Below are 19214 nucleotides of genomic sequence, written 5' to 3' on the forward strand. Positions count from 1 at the left end.
TTGCAGCACTGAGGTCTTAGGTTTGAATCCAACCAAAGACAACATCTGCATAGAGTTCTCACTGTGTTTGCATGGGTCCCCCCCCCCCCCATACACACACATATTCTATCATTGCAATTGTCATGACCAGGGTTGCCAACCAGAATTTTTCTTTTTTTTGGACAACTTATCCCAAAATCACAGACAGCCAATAAATTTTATGGACAAATTGGAAAATCATAATAGATGACAAATATTATAAGTAATATATGTCTATAGCTCAATGTACTGATAAGAACTCACTACCAGCATTTACTGTGATCTGTAAGATGATGATAATTGCTACCAAAATAATCTAGTCAAGTACCACCAGCCTCCCAAAAATCACAGACATGTCTATTTTTTTTAGGGACACAGGAAAAAGTCCCTTTTTTTACAGACTGTCCAGAAATTTCTGGATGGTTGGCAACCCTGATCATAACGATAAAGTTAACATGTTATTTGAACCAGATTGTAAATGATGTGATTAAAACATGCAAAAATCAAGGGCGTAATTGCTTTTTTCCCCTTTCCAACCACAAGAAAATTTATAATGAATGGGAATAAAGGGGATGTGTCAGAGAAATGTTTTTCTGCCGGTTAAAACCAGATAGTGACACATATCCTTTTTTTTTTAAATCTCTTTTTATTTTCTGATTGTAGATTTTTTTTAAACTATATTTCCTGAACATAATTATGGGAGTGGACATCTTTCCTGAGCTCTTCTTAACAGCATTTAGAGATATGCTTCATAGCTGCCACTATGGTCCACCGACACAATGGACAGGAGGGGGCCTCATTGACTTCTATGGGAAAGTTTTCTAGGCATGCCCTGTGGCCTGTGTAGAGGTCAGGAGGGAGCAGACAAGCTGTCATATCACTTATTCTGGATGGGGGATCTGATGTTATCTATATATAGGTAATATCTGTAATTCTAATCCTGCTTGTAATAAGGAGATGACTGCAGTAAAGTGATCTGTACAGACCAAGAACTGGCAGCTATTATAAGGCTTAAGGTGGGTTCGCACAGAGTTATAACAGAATATAACAGAATTTTAGGATGGAAAGCAAAATGGAAGCCTTTAAGAGGCATTCCATTTTGCTCCATTCTAATACATGTCTATGAGCACATATAGCGGTTCAGTTTTTTTCCGTTATTCATGACGAAAAAAAAGTCCTAACTTTTTTGTGCACTTTGATATGAAATAAAGATTGGATGTACTTTACTCTACACGCTGGACAAGTTATTCTCCCTATGCCTCAATGCCTGGTCCCAAACACAGGATCGAACTGGTCATGAGCTGTACGTAGTGAGCTGGAAGATTTTCTTTATATCTACAAAAAATTAAATTATACCAATGAAAACTACATCTCATCCTAAGAAAACCAAGCCCACAATTCTGTGCAAAAAGAATGCCAATTATGCTGCACATATAACAATTTAGATTAAAAAATATATATAAATTGGCTAATTTACAGTTTTTTCCATTCACACAAAAAGTTAATAAAAGTTACATAAGTAAAAGGTACAACACTCAGAGAATCAATAAGTTATATTTTATGTACCTCAAAATAGTTCTATTAAAAATTATGATTTATCCCTCAACAAACAAGCCCCCATATGGTTACTAAGACAGAAAAATAAGAAGATGGAATGCAGCAACTCGAAAACTACCTTTACCCCATGAGATGTGCTATTATTGTGCAAAAGTAGTAAAAAAAAAAAACTACACATACATTTGGCATTGACATAATTGTATCCATCCGCAGAATAAAATGAACATGTTAGCTATTTTAAAGAGAACCTGTCACCGGGATTTTGTGTATAGAGCTGAGGACACGGGTTGCTAGATGGCCGCTAGCACATCCGCAATACCCAGTCCCCATAGCTCTGTGTGCTTTTATTGTGTAAAAAAAGCGATTTGATACATATGCAAATTAACCTGAGATGAGTCCTGTATGTGAGATGAGTCAGGGACAGGACTCATCTCAGGTCAATTTGCATATGTATCAAATCGGTTTTTTTACACAATAAAAGCACACAGAGCTATGGGGACTGGATATTGCGGATGTGCTAGCGGCCATCTAGCAACCCATGTCCTCAGCTCTATACACAAAATCCCGGTGACAGGTTCCCTTTAAAAGCAAATTTCAGTTTATTTTTGCATTCCTCCACAGAAAAGATTAATTAAACATAATAAATTATATGTACCCTAAAATATTGGGTATTGGGTACAATACAACTGACTCTGCACCCCAGTGATCAGCTGTTTGAAGGGGACGCAATGCTCATATGAGTGCTACAGCCTCCTCATTGTTTACATAGAGCTGTCCAGAGGCATTACTAGATTCTCCAAAAGATCTGGGTCCCATGCCTAATGCGTATTTGCCAAATTCTCGATCCAACCACCCTCCATGCCCAGGTGCGCTTAAGTCATATTTTACTGCCTGGATGGACATCACATTCAGTGCCATTAAACGTACAGAAGTATTCTACAATACTCTCCTATTACATCCAGTCACCCACAGGTGAATTCTTCTCCATTTGACCATCACCACCATGACAAATTTTTCCAGCCACAACTCATCTATGTAAAGGTTTGCAACACAGACATTTTATGTTCCTCACTTTTCCATCATCCGCCCCCTTCCCCTTGTGGCCCAACATTGTTATCCTGTTACAAACTCCAATACTGTGTCCGCTGTGCTTCCCAATACCCCCAAATACTATTACAGAAATACAGATAGTCCCTACTATAGTAATAATGCTCACAAAAGTCCCACCAGTAGAAATAATTATTATCCTAATAATATTATCATTAATAACAGCACCTCCTACAGTACCCCTGAGAGTGCATCCATTAATAGTAGTGCCCTTCATAGTCTGCTGTTAATAATAATGCCCCCTTTAGTGACCCCAGTATTAATATTGCGCTACGTTGCCCATGTGTTTCCCCGAAAATAAGCCCTACCCCGATAATAAGCCCTAGCACTATTTTGCAGGGTTTTTGGAGTAGGCTTAAAATATAAGCCCTACTCCAAAAATAAGCCCGAGATACAGCCGTATTTTATTATATATAAAGGGAAGGTGGGGGAAATATGCGGGCTGCAGCAGCTCAGGAGCGCTCACTAATGGCTCCTGAGCTGCCATGAAACTGTGGGCAGGTGGGCGGGCAGCGCAGGCTTCAGTGAACTAGCCTTCAGTGAAGCCGCCAGCCCGTGCAGACATTGCGGCACTAAGCATCACCTGACGGACGGGCTGGCGGCTTCACTAAATGCTAAATTATGCCGGCAGTCCGCGCTTCCCTTCACTTTCACGTTGGGCGGGCTGGCAGCTTCTCTGTATGCCCTGTACTGCTGCCAGTCCGCACGTTCTTACTTACATGAAGAAGGCAACAGGAGGATCTCCTTCTCCCCTCTGCTGCCTGGAGGAGCTCCCTACATCTCTCCCGTGCCGTATCTGCTCTCCCTGGTACCGTAGATTGCTGCCTAGATCCCTTGGGTAAGGAAAGCTCAGGGGCAATATATGGTACCACAATGAAAAATGTGTGGCAAATATGACTATAAACCCCCCTCATCCATAGGAATGCAACCATGTACTGCAGTATATGGGTGCATTCCTATGGATGAGGGGGGGTTATAGTCATATTTAATATAAACACTGCCTAGGGACTATTCTGTAATTGGCATGTGTCTATATAAAATATGTTCATGAAGCAAAAATAATCCCTACCCCAATAATATTGCCTGTATTAGTAATAAAAGCTCCTACAAAGCACCCATTTGTAATAAGGTCCACCTGCAGTGCCCCCAAAAGTAAAAAGGACCCTTTGTAGTGACCACAGTAGTAATAAGGCCCCCTGTAGGCCCCCTGTACCAGTTGCTAAGTGTTACTTTGATGGTCGGTACATCATTTGTCTCCTAGCAAGTAAATATAGTGAACCTTGAGACAAACACCAAATTACCAAGCCCTGCTGGATCACTTTTTGAAAATGGAAAAAAATACCATGAGCTCTATTTTTCCTAAACGAGTTCACTTGGAAGCTGCACATTTTTAATTTGATGATGTTTAGTGCAGTAATTTTATGGGGGAAACTCTGTAGTATTTTATCAGGGAAACTCTGAATGTAAATATTAAATATACAGTTCAACATAGCTGACAATAGAAAGATTAAGTCATTTGCTACATCTGGAGACATGGACGAACATGAAAGGGAATGTGTCATCAGAAAATGACTGCTGTTTAAATCACTTTTTTATATTTAACATATTTTGAAATAATTTTTGATGATGTTATTTTAAATTTTCCTTGCCGCTTTTTATATTTAAACTAAAAGCAAAATTCCTGCAGTTTTTGCACTGGCCACTATGCCTTATAATTGGCACCACTTCTTGGTTTGCCCACATTACTTTACTGCAGTTAACTCATTCTAATCCTGCCGGTAATAATATCACCTCTGTGTATAGATAAGACAGAATCCACCATTCACAATAGGTGATTGTCAAATCCTTGTACAATGACCTCTGCTCAGGTCACAGAGCATGCCTAGAAAACTCTCCCATAGAAGTCAATAAGGTCCCCTCCTGTCCATTCTGTCTATGGCCCACGGGGCTGCCAAGCAGCAATTTTCTTAATACTTTCTAGATGCTGTTTTGAACAGCTCAGACAAGATGGCCGCCCCCCATAATCATGTTCAGGAAATAGAATAAAAAAATCTACAATCAGAAGATAAAAACAGAAAAGACAAAGGTAATAGTGGCTCACTGTACGTTTAACAAAAGAATGGTGTTGCAAAGACCCGTTGGTCCACCCAACCAACACAAATACACTGCTCAAAAAAATAAAGGGAACACAAAAATAACACATCCTAGATCTGAGTTAATTAAATATTCTTCTGAAATACTTTGTTCTTTACATAGTTGAATGTGCTGACAACAAAATCACACAAAAAAAAAAAAATGGAAATCTAATTTTTCAACCCATGGAGGTCTGGATTTGGAGTCGCACTCAAAATTAAAGTGGAAAAACACAGTACAGGCTGATGCAACTTTGATGTAATGTCCTTAAAACAAGTCAAAATGAGGCTCAGTAGTGTGTGTGGCCTCCACGTGCCTGTATGACCTCCCTACAACGCCTGTGCATGCTCCTGATAAGGTGGCGGACGGTCTCCTGAGGGATCTCCTCCCAGACCTGGACTAAAGCATCTGCCAACTCCTGGACAGTCTGTGGTGCAACGTGACGTTGGTGGATAGAGCGAGACATGATGTCCCAGATGTGCTCAATTGGATTCAGGTCTGGGGAACGGGCGGGCCAGTCCATAGCATCAATGCCTTCGTCTTGCAGGAACTGCTGACACACTCCAGCCACATGAGGTCTAGCATTGTCTTGCATTAGGAGGAACCCAGGGCCAACCGCACCAGCATATGGTCTCACAAGGGGTCTGAGGATCTCATCTCGGTACCTAATGGCAGTCAGGCTACCTCTGGCGAGCACATGGAGGGCTGTGCGGCCCTCCAAAGAAATGCCACCCCACACCATTACTGACCCAATGCCAAACCGGTCATGCTGGAGGATGTTGCAGGCAGCAGAACGTTCTCCACGGCGTCTCCAGACTCTGTCACGTTTGTCATGTGCTCAGTGTTAACCTGCTTTCATCTGTGAAGAGCACAGGGCGCCAGTGGCGAATTTGCCAATCTTGCTGTTCTCTGGCAGATGCCAAACGTCCTGCACGGTGTTGGGCTGTAAGCACAACCCCCACCTGTGGACGTTGGGCCCTCATATCACCCTCATGGAGTCTGTTTCTGACCGTTTGAGCAGACACATGCACATTTGTGGCCTGCTGGAGGTCATTTTGCAGGGCCCTGGCAGTGCTCCTCCTGTTCCTCCTTGCACAAAGGCGGAGGTAGCGGTCCTGCTGCTGGGTTGTTGCCTTCCTACGGCCTCCTCCACGTCTCCTGATGTACTGGCCTGTCTCCTGGTAGCGCCTCCATGCTCTTGACACTACGCTGACAGACACAGCAAACCTTCTTGCCACAGCTCGCATTGATGTGCCATCCTGGATAGGCTGCACTACCTGAGCCACTTGTGTGGGTTGTAGACTCCGTGTCATGCTACCACTAGAGTGAAAGCACCGCCAGCATTCAAAAGTGACCAAAACATCAGCCAGGAAGCATAGGAACTGAGAAGTGGTCTGTAGTCACCACCTGCAGAACCATTCCTTTATTGGGGGTGTCTTGCTAATTGCCTATAATTTCCACCTGTTGTCTATCCCATTTGCACAACAGCATGTGAAATTGATTGTCACTCAGTGTTGCTTCCTAAGTGGACAGTTTGATTTCACAGAAGTGTGATTGACTTGGAGTTACATTGTGTTGTTTAAGTGTTCCCTTTATTTTTTTGAGCAGTGTATATAAAGATAAAAAGGTAAAAGCTGGGTTGAGCACTCAAAAACTGGAATACTACATATTCCCTGCAAAGCACATACAATAAAAATCAACTATAAACTGACATATAATGACATATACTGACATATAAGTCCTAAAATATACTCTGCATTGAATGGATCCAAATAAACCAAATGTAACGATATGCTGCAATATATTCCCACATCAAGGGGTTGAATTACTCGAATAAGCAGAATCAACAATGTTTGGTATATCTTTCCACCTCAGGTTTAAATGGTGAGTGTGTATACACACCTCAAGTTCAGTTAGCCAGTATCATTTAGCAATCAACAGGTGTGTTAATCCATCTGCAGGAAAAATACCCAAACTATTCCAGGTCAGATTAACAAACTGTGAAGCAGTCATAAAATAAGACGGTATGGCAGAAAAGCTTGCGGTGTATTCGTGTCATCCCACTCTACCACGCTTCCAAAAATGCTTTTTACCTTTCCGGATGGCTTCTATTGCTGTAAATATACTTTGTAAACGGGCCCGTTCATATGATCCTCAGATGACCACGTTTGTGGTAAGCAGTACGTTCAGATGTTCGCGGGACTCTCAAGGTGTATGGTACAACCAGTGTCCGGCAACACCAGGAAGTAGGTGGGATTCCAGAGAGATGTCTCTCAATCTGTATTTCTTCAAAGGACTTAAAGGACTTTAGGAAAACCAGGATTCAGGTTCCAAGTAAAAGCCAGAGTAGATTATCATAAAATGTTCAATATTCTATAAAATATCAACAAAATAACCAAAAACTTCAACTTACGGTTTTCATGCGTTTTTGATGCGTTTTTTTCTCATATGATGCGTTTTTATCACCAAAGCTTCTTAAATGTAACATAAAACATTTTGAATGGATCCAAATATAACTAAGGTACAAAAAATGCAATATATTACATAAAAATATATTAAAAACCGGCATACATATGTATTCATAGATATAATCATAAATATTATTTTTATAACCTTGTGTTCAATATTGTATTGATTGAAGATGTAGGTGGAGGCCTTAACCTAAGGGGAGAGCCAGAGTACGTAGAAACAAAGTACCTCTGCTCACCCGTCAAGTCGAGGCGCCCACCTATAGAAAACCTAATATCTCTAATTCCGCCCTCAAACCACCAGGTACCAGTGAGTTAAAATCAAATATAAAACGTGAATCTTTACGAGACATTCTTCTGATAAAATATCCTCCTCTCCAATCTGGATTTACGCTCTGTATGGCTGCGTAAGAAAGACCTGAAGGGTCCTGGTTGTGGTGGGTCTTGAAATGTTTTGAGACAGTGTGGTTCTCAAAACCATTCCTTATTTTAGTGAGGTGTACTGAAACCCTCTTCTTTAGTGTTCTTTTTGTGCGGCCCACATATTGTTTGTCACAAGGACATTTCAGCACATAGATGACACTCTTACTGTTAGGCCCCTTTCACACGAGCGAGTATTCCGCGCGGATGCGATGCGGGAGGTGAACGCATTGCACCCGCACTGAATACTGACCCATTCATTTCTATGGGGCTGTGCACACGAGCGGTGATTTTCACGCATCACTTTTGCGTTGCGTGAAAATCGCAGCATGCTCCTCTTTGTGCGTTTTTCACGTAACGCAGGCCCCATAGAAATGAATGGGGTTGCGTGAAAATCGCAAGCATCCGCAAGCAAGTGCGGATGCGGTGCGATTTTCACGCACGGTTGCTAGGAGACGATCGGGATGGAGACCCGAACCTTATTATTTTCCCTTATAACATGGTTATAAGGGAAAATAATAGCATTCTGAATACAGAATGCTAAGTAAAACAGGGCTGGAGGGGGTTAAAAAAAATAAAAAATCATTTAACTCACCTTAATCCACTTGCTCGCGATGCCCGGCATCTCCGTCTGACTCTTTTACTGTATAGGACCTGTGGAGAGCATTAACTATAGTTTAAGGACCTGGGATGACGTCACTCCGGTCATCACATGGTACGTCACATGATCTTTTACCATGGTGATTCACCATGGTAAAAGATCATGTGACGTACCATGTGATGACCAGAGTGACGTCATCCCAGGTCCTTAAACTATAGTTAATGCTCTCCACAGGTCCTATACAGTAAAAGAGTCAGACGGAGATGCCCGGCATCGCGAGCAAGTGGATTAAGGTGAGTTAAATGATTTTTTATTTTTTTTAACCCCCTCCAGCCCTGTTTTACTTAGCATTCTGTATTCAGAATGCTATTATTTTCCCTTATAACCATGTTATAAGGGAAAATAATACTATTTAGAGAACACCGATCCCAAGCCCGAACTTCTGTGAAGAAGTTCGGGTTTGGGTACCAAACACGCGCGATTTTTCTCACGCGAGTGCAAAACGCATTACAATGTTTTGCACTCGCGCGGAAAAATCGCGGGTGTTCCCGCAACGCACCCGCACATTTTTCCGCAACGCCCGTGAGAAAGAGGCCTTACAGGTTAAAAACTCTTTTATTTCATATGAAAACGAATTAGTTGTGGATGAAATCTTCATTGTTTTCCTAGAAAAGTTAGTCACTCTACAGTTGCTGCAGCTGTTGCATCTAAAAAAGCCATTTAACTGCAACCAGCTGCCTATAGGGTTCTTTTGCGATTTTTTGGGGGGTTTGATTGTTGTTGCAACCTTCAGACCTAAATTCACTGCTTTTGTGTAGACTATCCTCGGGGTTATACTCATTTCGGGACCTATTACTCTATCCTTCAAAATAAAATGCCAATGTCTATGGATTATCTTTTCAATTTGTTTATAATTCACATTGAATGGTAAAATAATCTGTATAGCTTCGGAATCTGTTTTTCTCTTGGAAGTTCTTTTATCAATAGGTTAAAAAAAGATGCTCCTATCCAGTTTTTTTTTTTACTTTTTCAAGGGATGTCTCTATATGGTTGTCTGGATAATCCTTAATTATAAATTGTTCTTTCATTTTGAGATTTTGAGTGCCTCCAGTTCAAAAGCTGTATTCTGAGTACAGTTGCGCTTCAGGCATCTGAACTGTCCAGTTGGTACATTAAGTAGCCACCTAGGAAAGTGGCAACTAGAATGTAAAATAAAACTGTTTTTCGCACAACAGTTCAGTCTGCCTGAATCAACTTTTATAGTAAGATCCAAAAATACTACCTATGTCCTACTGGTACTCGCAGTAAATCGGAAATTGTAATCATTTTCATTAATATCTTCAAGAAAAGATTTTAACGATGCCTCATCGAACCCTTCCAAACAAAAAAGATGTCATCTACACCAGAAAATAAAAACTGATTAGAAAAAAAGGAAACAAGGAAATTTGTTACTATCTGGTTTCAACTGGATAACATTTTTGGTTACACATTTCCTTTAGAGGTGTTCTTCAGGAATTATTACCTATTTCCTTATGGCCCCTGCATGGATCACCTAATGAAAGATTCACACTTACCTGCTCCCCGCCTCTCTGAACATGCGTCATGGGATCCTTTGTGCTATCTTACATTACCTGGCTTGTTTACTTTTGGCCGAGAATGGATATGGTCATGTGCGGCTTGGGTGACTGCTAGGTCATGTGCAGCTTGGGGACAAGTCACCACTGAGGCCATTTATTGGCTTTCATGGTTCACTTGACCATGTCTATAGCTGGCCGGATCTAAACAAGCCTGGGAACAGAAGATGGTGTAACAGGATCATGGGCAGCCTGGGAACTTAAACTGACCCTATGTTGCCCAAATTGACAGAAGGCAGGTCAACACAAGTAGGCAGGGCCAATACAAGTAGGCAGGGCCAACACAAATAGGCAGGGCATGCAATTCTGTAGTTCAGCACAAAATACCGCCCTAGGAGACGCAAATACCACAATGCAACACAAAATAGTGCAGCCTTCACAACAGTATTTAGACTAGGTGCATAAGTACACCCCTGAACAGGACCTGGAGCATGGGAAGTGACAGGAATCAGGTAAGTATGAATCTTTCATGAGATGATCCACGCTATGGGTTATAAAGAAATAGTCATTACCCTATTTTATGCCCTATAAGACGCACTTTTCCCCCCCAGTGGGGAGGGAGGAGGGGCTGGGGGCCGGCACCTCGTGTTGTAATGGCAGGGCAGCGGGGCCCAGTGCAGTCACTGTATTCTATTACACTGGGCCCCGCTCACTGTAGTATTCATATATAAGGCATTAATGTAGGCATTAAACTATAGCAATTCTCTGCAATCCTCTGCGGACTCGCTTCAAACTCCCGTAGCAGGCAGGCCGGGCGGCAGCGTAATGTCACTCACTACATCACGTGCCTGCTCCGCCTGCTTTATTTATAAAGTGGGAGGAGCATGCACGTGATGTAGAGAGTTACACTGCCACCCGGCCTGCCTGCTACCGGAGTTTCAAGTGAGTACACGGAGGATTGCAGAAAATTGCTATAGTTTAATACCTACACGTTACATATGAATACTACAGTGAGCGGGCCCGGTGTAATAGAATACAGTGACTGCACCGGGCCCCGCTGCCATTACAACACCATATGCTGGCCCCCACCCCCTGTATTGGGGGTCATTCATTCGCAGGGACACTGTTATGGGGGATCTGTGGATGACATATATATAGCATAAGATGCTATATACAGTGGGATGCGAAAGTTTGGGCAACCTTGTTAATCGTCATGATTTTCCTGTATAAATCGTTGGTTGTTACGATAAAAAATTTCAATTAAATATATCATATAGGAGACACACACAGTGATATTTGAGAAGTGAAATGAAGTTTATTGGATTTACAGAAAGTGTGCTATAATTGTTTAAACAAAAATAGGCAGGTGCATAAATTTGGGCACTGTTGTCATTTTATTGATTCCAAAACCTTTAGAACTAATTATTGGAACTCAAATTGGCTTGGTAAGCTCAGTGACCCCTGACCTACATACACAGGTGAATCCAATTATGAGAAAGAGTATTTAAGGGGGTCAATTGTAAGTTTCCCTCCTCTTTTAATTTTCTCTGAAGAGTAGCAACATGGGGGTCTCAAAACAACTCTCAAATGACCTGAAGACAAAGATTTTTCACCATCATGGTTTAGGGGAAGGATACAGAAAGCTGTCTCAGAGATTTCAGCTGTCTGTTTCCACAGTTAGGAACATATTGAGGAAATGGAAGACCATAGGCTCAGTTCAAGTTAAGGCTCGAAGTGGCAGACCAAGAAAAATCTCGGATAGACAGAAGCGACGAATGGTGAGAACAGTCAGAGTCAACCCACAGACCAGCACCAAAGACCTACAACATCATCTTGCTGCAGATGGAGTCACTGTGCATCGTTCAACCATTCGGCGCACTTTACACAAGGAGATGCTGTATGCGAGAGTGATGCAGAGGAAGCCTTTTCTCCGCCCACAGCGCAAAAAGTGCCGCTTGAGGTGGGCTAAAGCACATTTGGACAAGCCAGCTTCATTTTGGAATAAGGTGCTGTGGACTGATGAAACTAAAATTGAGTTATTTGGCCATAACGAGGGGCGTTATGCATGGAGGTAAAAGAACACAACATTCCAAGAAAAACACCTGCTACCTACAGTAAAATATGGTGGTGGTTCCATCATGATGTGGGGCTGTGTGGCCAGTGCAGGGACTGGGAATCTTGTCAAAGTTGAGGGATGCATGGATTCCACTCAGTATCAGCAGATTCTGGAGACCAATGTCCAGGAATCAGTGACAAAGCTGAAGCTGCGGCGGGGCTGGATCTTTCAACAAGACAACGACCCTAAACACTGCTCAAAATCCACTAAGGCATTTATGCAGAGGAACAGGTACAACGTTCTGGAATGGCCATCTCAGTCCCCAGACCTGAATATAATTGAAAATCTGTGGTGTGACTTAAAAAGAGCTGTCCATGCTCGGAAGCCATCAAACCTGAATGAACTAAAGATGTTTTGTAAAGAGGAATGGTCCAAAATACCTTCAACCAGAATCCAGACTCTCATTGGAACCTACAGGAAGCGTTTAAAGGCTGTAATTTCTGCAAAATGAGGATCTACTAAATATTGATTTCATTTCTTTGTGGTGCCCAAATTTATGCACCTGCCTAATTTTGTTTAAACAATTATAGCACACTTTCTGTAAATCCAATAAACTTAATTTCACTTCTCAAATATCACTGTGTGTGTCTCCTATATGATATATTTAACTGACATTTTTTATCGTAACAACCAACGATTTATACAGGAAAATCATGATGATTAACAAGGTTGCCCAAACTTTCGCATCCCACTGTATGTGTCATCCACAGATCCCCTTTATAACAGTGTCATCCACAGATCCCCATAACAGTGCCATCCAGAGAACCCCATAACAGAGCCATCCACAGATCCCAATAACAGTGCCATCCACAGATCCCCCATAACAGTGCCATCCACAGATCCCCCATAACAGTGCCATCCACAGATCCCCCATAACAGTGCCATCCACAGAGCCCCCATAACAGTGCTTCATCCACAGATGCCCTCCATAACAGTGCGTCATCCACAGATCCCCCATAATAATGTCATCCACAGACCACCATTAGTTCAAAACCCACCAAAACTCACATTTTGGTTCAAAATATTTTTTTTCTTATTTTCCTCCTCAAAAACCTAGTTGCGTTTTATAGGGCTAAAAATACAGTATTTCTCATTAATTCTCAAAACCTCCTTTCATAAGTAAAACTGTTTGAAAAGTTGAAAGTTTATATTATAAACTTCTTTTTTTATCTATTTTATCTACAGACCTGCAATGTAGATTTAGCAAGTGTTCCCTCTGATTCACATGGCTATGTCCAGGGATTGCAAATCATAGCCTCCTGCTATCAGGGAATGGTTAAGTTGAAGGGAATGTGTCATCAGAAAATGACCTATTGTTTAAATCAAGTTTTTATGTTTAACACATGTTTAAATACTGTATTTTTGCCCTATAAGATGCACTTTTTCCCCCCAAAAGTGGTGAGAAAATGTCAGTGCATCTTATGGGGCAAATAATAATGAGTACTTTCATTATGGAAGAGCTAACTAGTTTAGTAGAACTGGGGAGCAGTAAATACATTACTCCCTGTGCTTACTCTGAACTCACCGCTCCCTGGTCTTCATCTGCTTGTGCCGCATGCTGTGTTGTGACCTGTGCACAGCATGAGGACATAGGTGCGCTCTGTGATCTCTTGCTGATATGAGGTCTGATTAACATTGAGGATCTGATTTGAGGTCTGATTGGGGGTCTGCTTAACATTGGGAGTCTGAGCTGAAGTCTAATTAACAATGAAAGTCTGATTGGGGGTCCGAACTGAGGTCTAATTACCATTTTGGTCTGATTGGGGGACTGATCTGAGGTCTGATGAAAAATATATACAGTACAGACCAAAAGTTTGGACACACCTTCTCATTCAAAGAGTTTTCTTTATTTTCATGACTATGAAAATTGTAGATTCACACTGAAGGCATCAAAACTATGAATTAACACATGTGGAAATATATACATAACAAAAAAGTGTGAAACAACTAAAAATATGTCATATTCTAGGTTCTTAAAAGTAGCCACCTTTTGCTTTGATTACTGCTTTGCACAGTCTTGGCGTTCTCTTGATGAGCTTCAAGAGGTAGTCCCCTGAAATGGTTTTCACTTCACAGGTGTGCCCTGTCAGGTTTAATAAGTGGGATTTCTTGCCTTATAAATGGGGTTGGGACCATCAGTGGCGTTGAGGAGAAGTCAGGTGGATACACAGCTGATAGTCCTACTGAATAGACTGTTAGAATTTGTATTATGGCAAGAAAAAAGCAGCTAAGTAAAGAAAAACGAGTGGCCATCATTACTTTAAGAAATGAAGGTCAGTCAGTCAGCCGAAAAATTGGGAAAACTTTGAAAGTAAGGGCTATTTGACCATGAAGGAGAGTGATGGGGTGCTACGCCAGATGACCTGGCCTCCACAGTCACCGGACCTGAACCCAATCGAGATGGTTTGGGGTGAGCTGGACCGCAGAGTGAAGGCAAAAGGGCCAACAAGTGCTAAGCATCTCTGGGAACTCCTTCAAGACTGTTGGAAGACCATTTCAGGGGACTACCTCTTGAAGCTCATCAAGAGAACGCCAAGAGTGTGCAAAGCAGTAATCAAAGCAAAAGGTGGCTACTTTGAAGAAGCTAGAATATGACATATTTTCAGTTGTTTCACACTTGTTTGTTATGTATATAATTTCACATGTGTTAATTCATAGTTTTGATGCCTTCATAGTCATGAAAATAAAGAAAACTCTTTGAATGAGAAGGTGTGTCCAAACTTTTGGTTTGTACTGTATATATACAGTCATGTGAAAAAATTAGGACACCCTTTGAAAGCATGTGGTTTTTTGTAACATTTTTAATAAATGGTTATTTCATCTCCGTTTCAACAATACAGAGAGATTAAAGTAATCCAACTAAACAAAGAAAACTGAAGAAAAGTCTTTTCAAGATCTTCTGTAAATGTCATTCTACAAAAATGCCTATTCTAACTGAGGAAAAAGATAGGACACCCTCACATGTATTCCCTCTTAAATTGGCTCAGATCTCACACAGGTATATCACACCAGGTGCACATAATTAGTAGATCGTTACTCTGCATGTTGAATGAGGCTTGCCCTATTTAAACCTCAGACATTTAGTTTGGTGTGCTCCTGACTGTTGAAGTGAGAGTGAGCACCATGGTGAGAGCAAAAGAGCTGTCAGAGGACTTCAGAAAAAAGATTGTAGCAGCCTATGAGTCTGGGAAGGGATTTAAAAAGATCTCAAAAGATTTTGAAATCAGCCATTCCACTGTCCGGAAGATAGTCTACAAGTGGAGGGCTTTCAAAACAACTGCCAACATGCCCAGGACTGGTCGCCCCAGCAAGTTCACCCCAAGAGCAGACCGCAAGATGCTAAAAGAGGTATCCAAAAACCCTAAAGTGTCATCTCGAGAACTACAGCAGGCTCTGGCTACTGTTGATGTAGAAGTACATGCCTCTACAATCAGAAAGAGACTGTACAAGTTTAACTTGCATGGGAGGTGTGCAAGGAGGAAACCTTTGCTTTCCAAAAGAAACATCGAGGCCAGACTGACATTTGCCAGCGATAAAGTTGACAAAGACCAGGACTTCTGGAATAATGTTCTTTGGACAGATGAGTCCAAAATTTAATTATTTGGACACAACAGCAGAGGACATGTTTGGCGTAAACCAAACACAGCATTCCAAGAAAAGAACCTCATACCAACTGTGAAGCATGGAGGTGGAAGTGTTATGGTTTGGGGCTGCTTTGCTGCAGCAGGACCTGGTCAGCTCACCATCATAGAATCCACGATAAATTCTACTGTGTATCAGAAGGTGCTTGAAGAACATGTGAGACCATCAGTTAGAAAATTAAAGCTGAAGCGGAACTGGACCATGCAACATGACAATGACCCAAAACATACTAGTAAATCAACCAAAGATTGGCTGAAAAAGAAGAAATGGAGAGTCCTGGAATGGCCAAGTCAAAGTCCAGATTTGAATCCCATTGAGATGCTGTGGGGTGACTTGAAAAGGGCTGTACGTGCAAGAAACCCCTCAAACATCTCACAGCTGAAAAAGTTCTGCATTGAGGAGTGGGGTAAAATTTCCACAGACCGATGTCGAAGACTGGTAGATGGCTACAAGAACCGTCTCACTGCAGTTATTTCAGCCAAAGGAGGTAACACTCGCTATTAGGGGCAAGGGTGTCCTATCTTTTTCCTCAGTTAGAATAGGCATTTTTGTAGAATGACATTTACAGAAGATCTTGAAAAGACTTTTCTTCAGTTTTCTTTGTTTAGTCGGATTACTTTAATCTCTCTGTATTGTTGAAACGGAGATGAAATAACCATTTATTAAAAATGTTACAAAAAAACACATGCTTTCAAAGGGTGTCCTAATTTTTTCACATGACTGTATATTTTTTCCTTTTCTAAAACCTAGGTGCGTCTTATGGGCAGGTGTGTCTTATAGGGCGTAATTTTTTATGAAGTAAATTTTTAATAGGCGCCACTTTTTGGTCTGTACTGATAAGTCTACTTTCACACCTGCGTTTAGGTCGGATCCGTCTGGTATGTGCCCAGACGGATCCGCACCTATAATGCAAACGCTTAGATCCGTTCAGAACGGATCCGTTTGCATTACCATGAACAAATGCAAATTTACCATGATAATGCAAACGGATCCGTTTTGACTTTACATTGAAAGTCAATGGGAGACGGATCCGTTTGAAAATTGAGCCATACTGTGTCAACTTCAAATGGATCCGTCCCCATTGACTTACATTGTAAGTCTGGACGGATCCGTTTGCCTCCGCACGGCCAGGCGGACACCCGAACGCTGCAAGCTGCGTTCAGGTGTCCGCCTGCTGAGCGGAACGGAGGACAAACGGAGCCAGACTGATGCATTCTGAGCGGATCCGCATCCATTCAGAATGCATTAGGGCTGGACGGATCCGTTCGGGGCCGCTTGTGAGCCCCTTCAAACGGAACTCACAAGCGGAGCCCCGAACGCTAGTCTGAAAGTAGCCTAACTTTACTGTAGTTACCTGCTTATCTGTCATTCTAATTCTGCCTGTAATAATATCACCTCTGTGTATAGATAAGACATAATCAACCATTCACAATAGGTGATTGTCAAAGCTTATCTATTCTTTCTTTGCACAATGACCTCTGCACAGGTTACAGAGCATGCCTAGAAAACTCTCCTATAGAAGTCAATAGGGTCAGTTCCAGACCATTGTGTCTATGGCCCATGTGGCTGTAATAAAACAATTTTCTTAATACTTTGTAAATGCTGTTAAGAGCAGCTCAGGCAAAATGACTGCCCCCACAATCATGTTCAGGAAACAAAATGCAAAAATCTGTAATCATAAAATAAAAAAGATTAGAAAAAAGGAAATGTGTTGCTATCTGGTTTTAACTGGCAGATAAAATTTTGCTGACACATTTCCCTTAAAGCTTACAGTGTAACTGTCATTTCTGTTAATTTTTAATACAGCGTGGGGACAGGGATGTTAAACATTTTTCTAATAAACTTTTTTAGTGAAATTTGTTACCTTTTACTAGAAAACAGGGTGTAAAAAGGCTTCTTAACAACAATCTATTTTTCATCTCCATTCTAAACAGCATTGAATACAACTATGTGTATATAGAGAGGCAGGCTTCTCAGCCTGCCTCTTAGCTCACTACCCAAGCTCCTGTCTCCCTAATTATTACTGCTGTGTTCCTGTTTTGTCACTTGCTGCCAGCACTAACTGCTCTTTCCTGCACTTCTCTCTTACTGAACACAGGGAAAACAGCAGACAGTGCTGACAGCACGTGTACAGTAAGTGAACAGTAAGGTCTCCTTCCTTCTATCGGTTCTGTCATTTTGATGAGACAGCCTATGAAGGCTCCAATGCCTTTAATGGTATTGTGATATAGCCAAAGATAACTACTGAAACTTCCCCATCGTTCCCATAGACATGCAAAAGGTTGTCAGCAATTTCCCATCCAACCTGTTTTATCCTTTCAGTGCAGATGGCAATAACAAATAATTTGGCAGTTCCCACAGACATTAAACTGTTGGTGGATCCCACTGAAATCATATGGATCCATCAATATAAGGCCTGTTTTCTGAAAACAATGGTTTATTTCTCATGTGTGACGATGCCCGCATGTTTCATGCACTTTTTTCTGTGTGAGTTTTTGCCCTCCATGTCTCATCTGTTTTTCAGTGAAAAACAGAAGGTGGCACATTTTGGCCCATCCTCCTGAAAAGGGGATTTCCAGAATAAAATGCGGTCTCTGAAACACGGACCAAATACAGATGGCATTCATGTGCCGGTGCCGTAACAGGTTTTTACTGACCCATAAACATCAGTGGGCCTGTTTGGGCTTAAAAACAAGCCAAAGTAGTTTAATCCCCCTCTTGCCTCCTTTCTGTGGACCAACAGTCCGCAGAAAAAAACAGATCTGAATATACCCATTTAATTCAATGGTTACGTGTGCTCTCCGTGGAGAGCACAGACAGTACATGTCCTTAATTCACTGATGTGTGAATAAGGCCTAAATTTAATGTCTGTGGTCAGCTCAGCTGTCTCCGTATTATGACTTCCTATAATGGGCTGTAATCTGGCTACAGGTAAAGTCGTCCATAAGCATCTCACCATTAATTATTGGGACTTTGGGGTAACATGTTGAGGGAAAGAAGCACTAGGCATAATGAGCTTCAATATGCCTAACATTTAGACTAGAGGGGTCTGCAACAGTTTTTCCCCTCTCCCTACTGAAATAAGTTTGCATGCTGTATATTTTAAAAATCTTACTCTAAATTACAAAAAAAAATTCTGAACACCTAGGAAACCAATGGAAATATAAGCATCCAGAAATGGGAAGGTGTGGTGTGTGAATAAAGCTTACAATTACCCATTAGACGACAATGACAGTCTAAGCAAAAGCCTATGATATTATTTATTATTGTTGTTGTTATTATTATTGATGTTATTTATTATATATTGTTATATTCATTATATTATATTGATTATTATTATATTGATAATATTGATATTATATTAATATTGATATTATTATATTGACAATATTGAATATTATTATTATATTGAGTCGGGAGTTAGTCTGATTGCCTGATTGTAGTCGGGAGGGAATTTTTTATTCCCCTAAAGTGGGGAAAATTGGCTTCTACCTCACAGGTTTTTTTTTGTGCCTTCCTCTGGATCAACTTGCAGGATAACAGGCCGAACTTGATGGACAAATGTCTTTTTTCGACCT

Source organism: Bufo bufo, chromosome 1, assembly GCF_905171765.1.
Source record: "Bufo bufo chromosome 1, aBufBuf1.1, whole genome shotgun sequence".
NCBI lineage: Eukaryota > Metazoa > Chordata > Amphibia > Anura > Bufonidae > Bufo > Bufo bufo.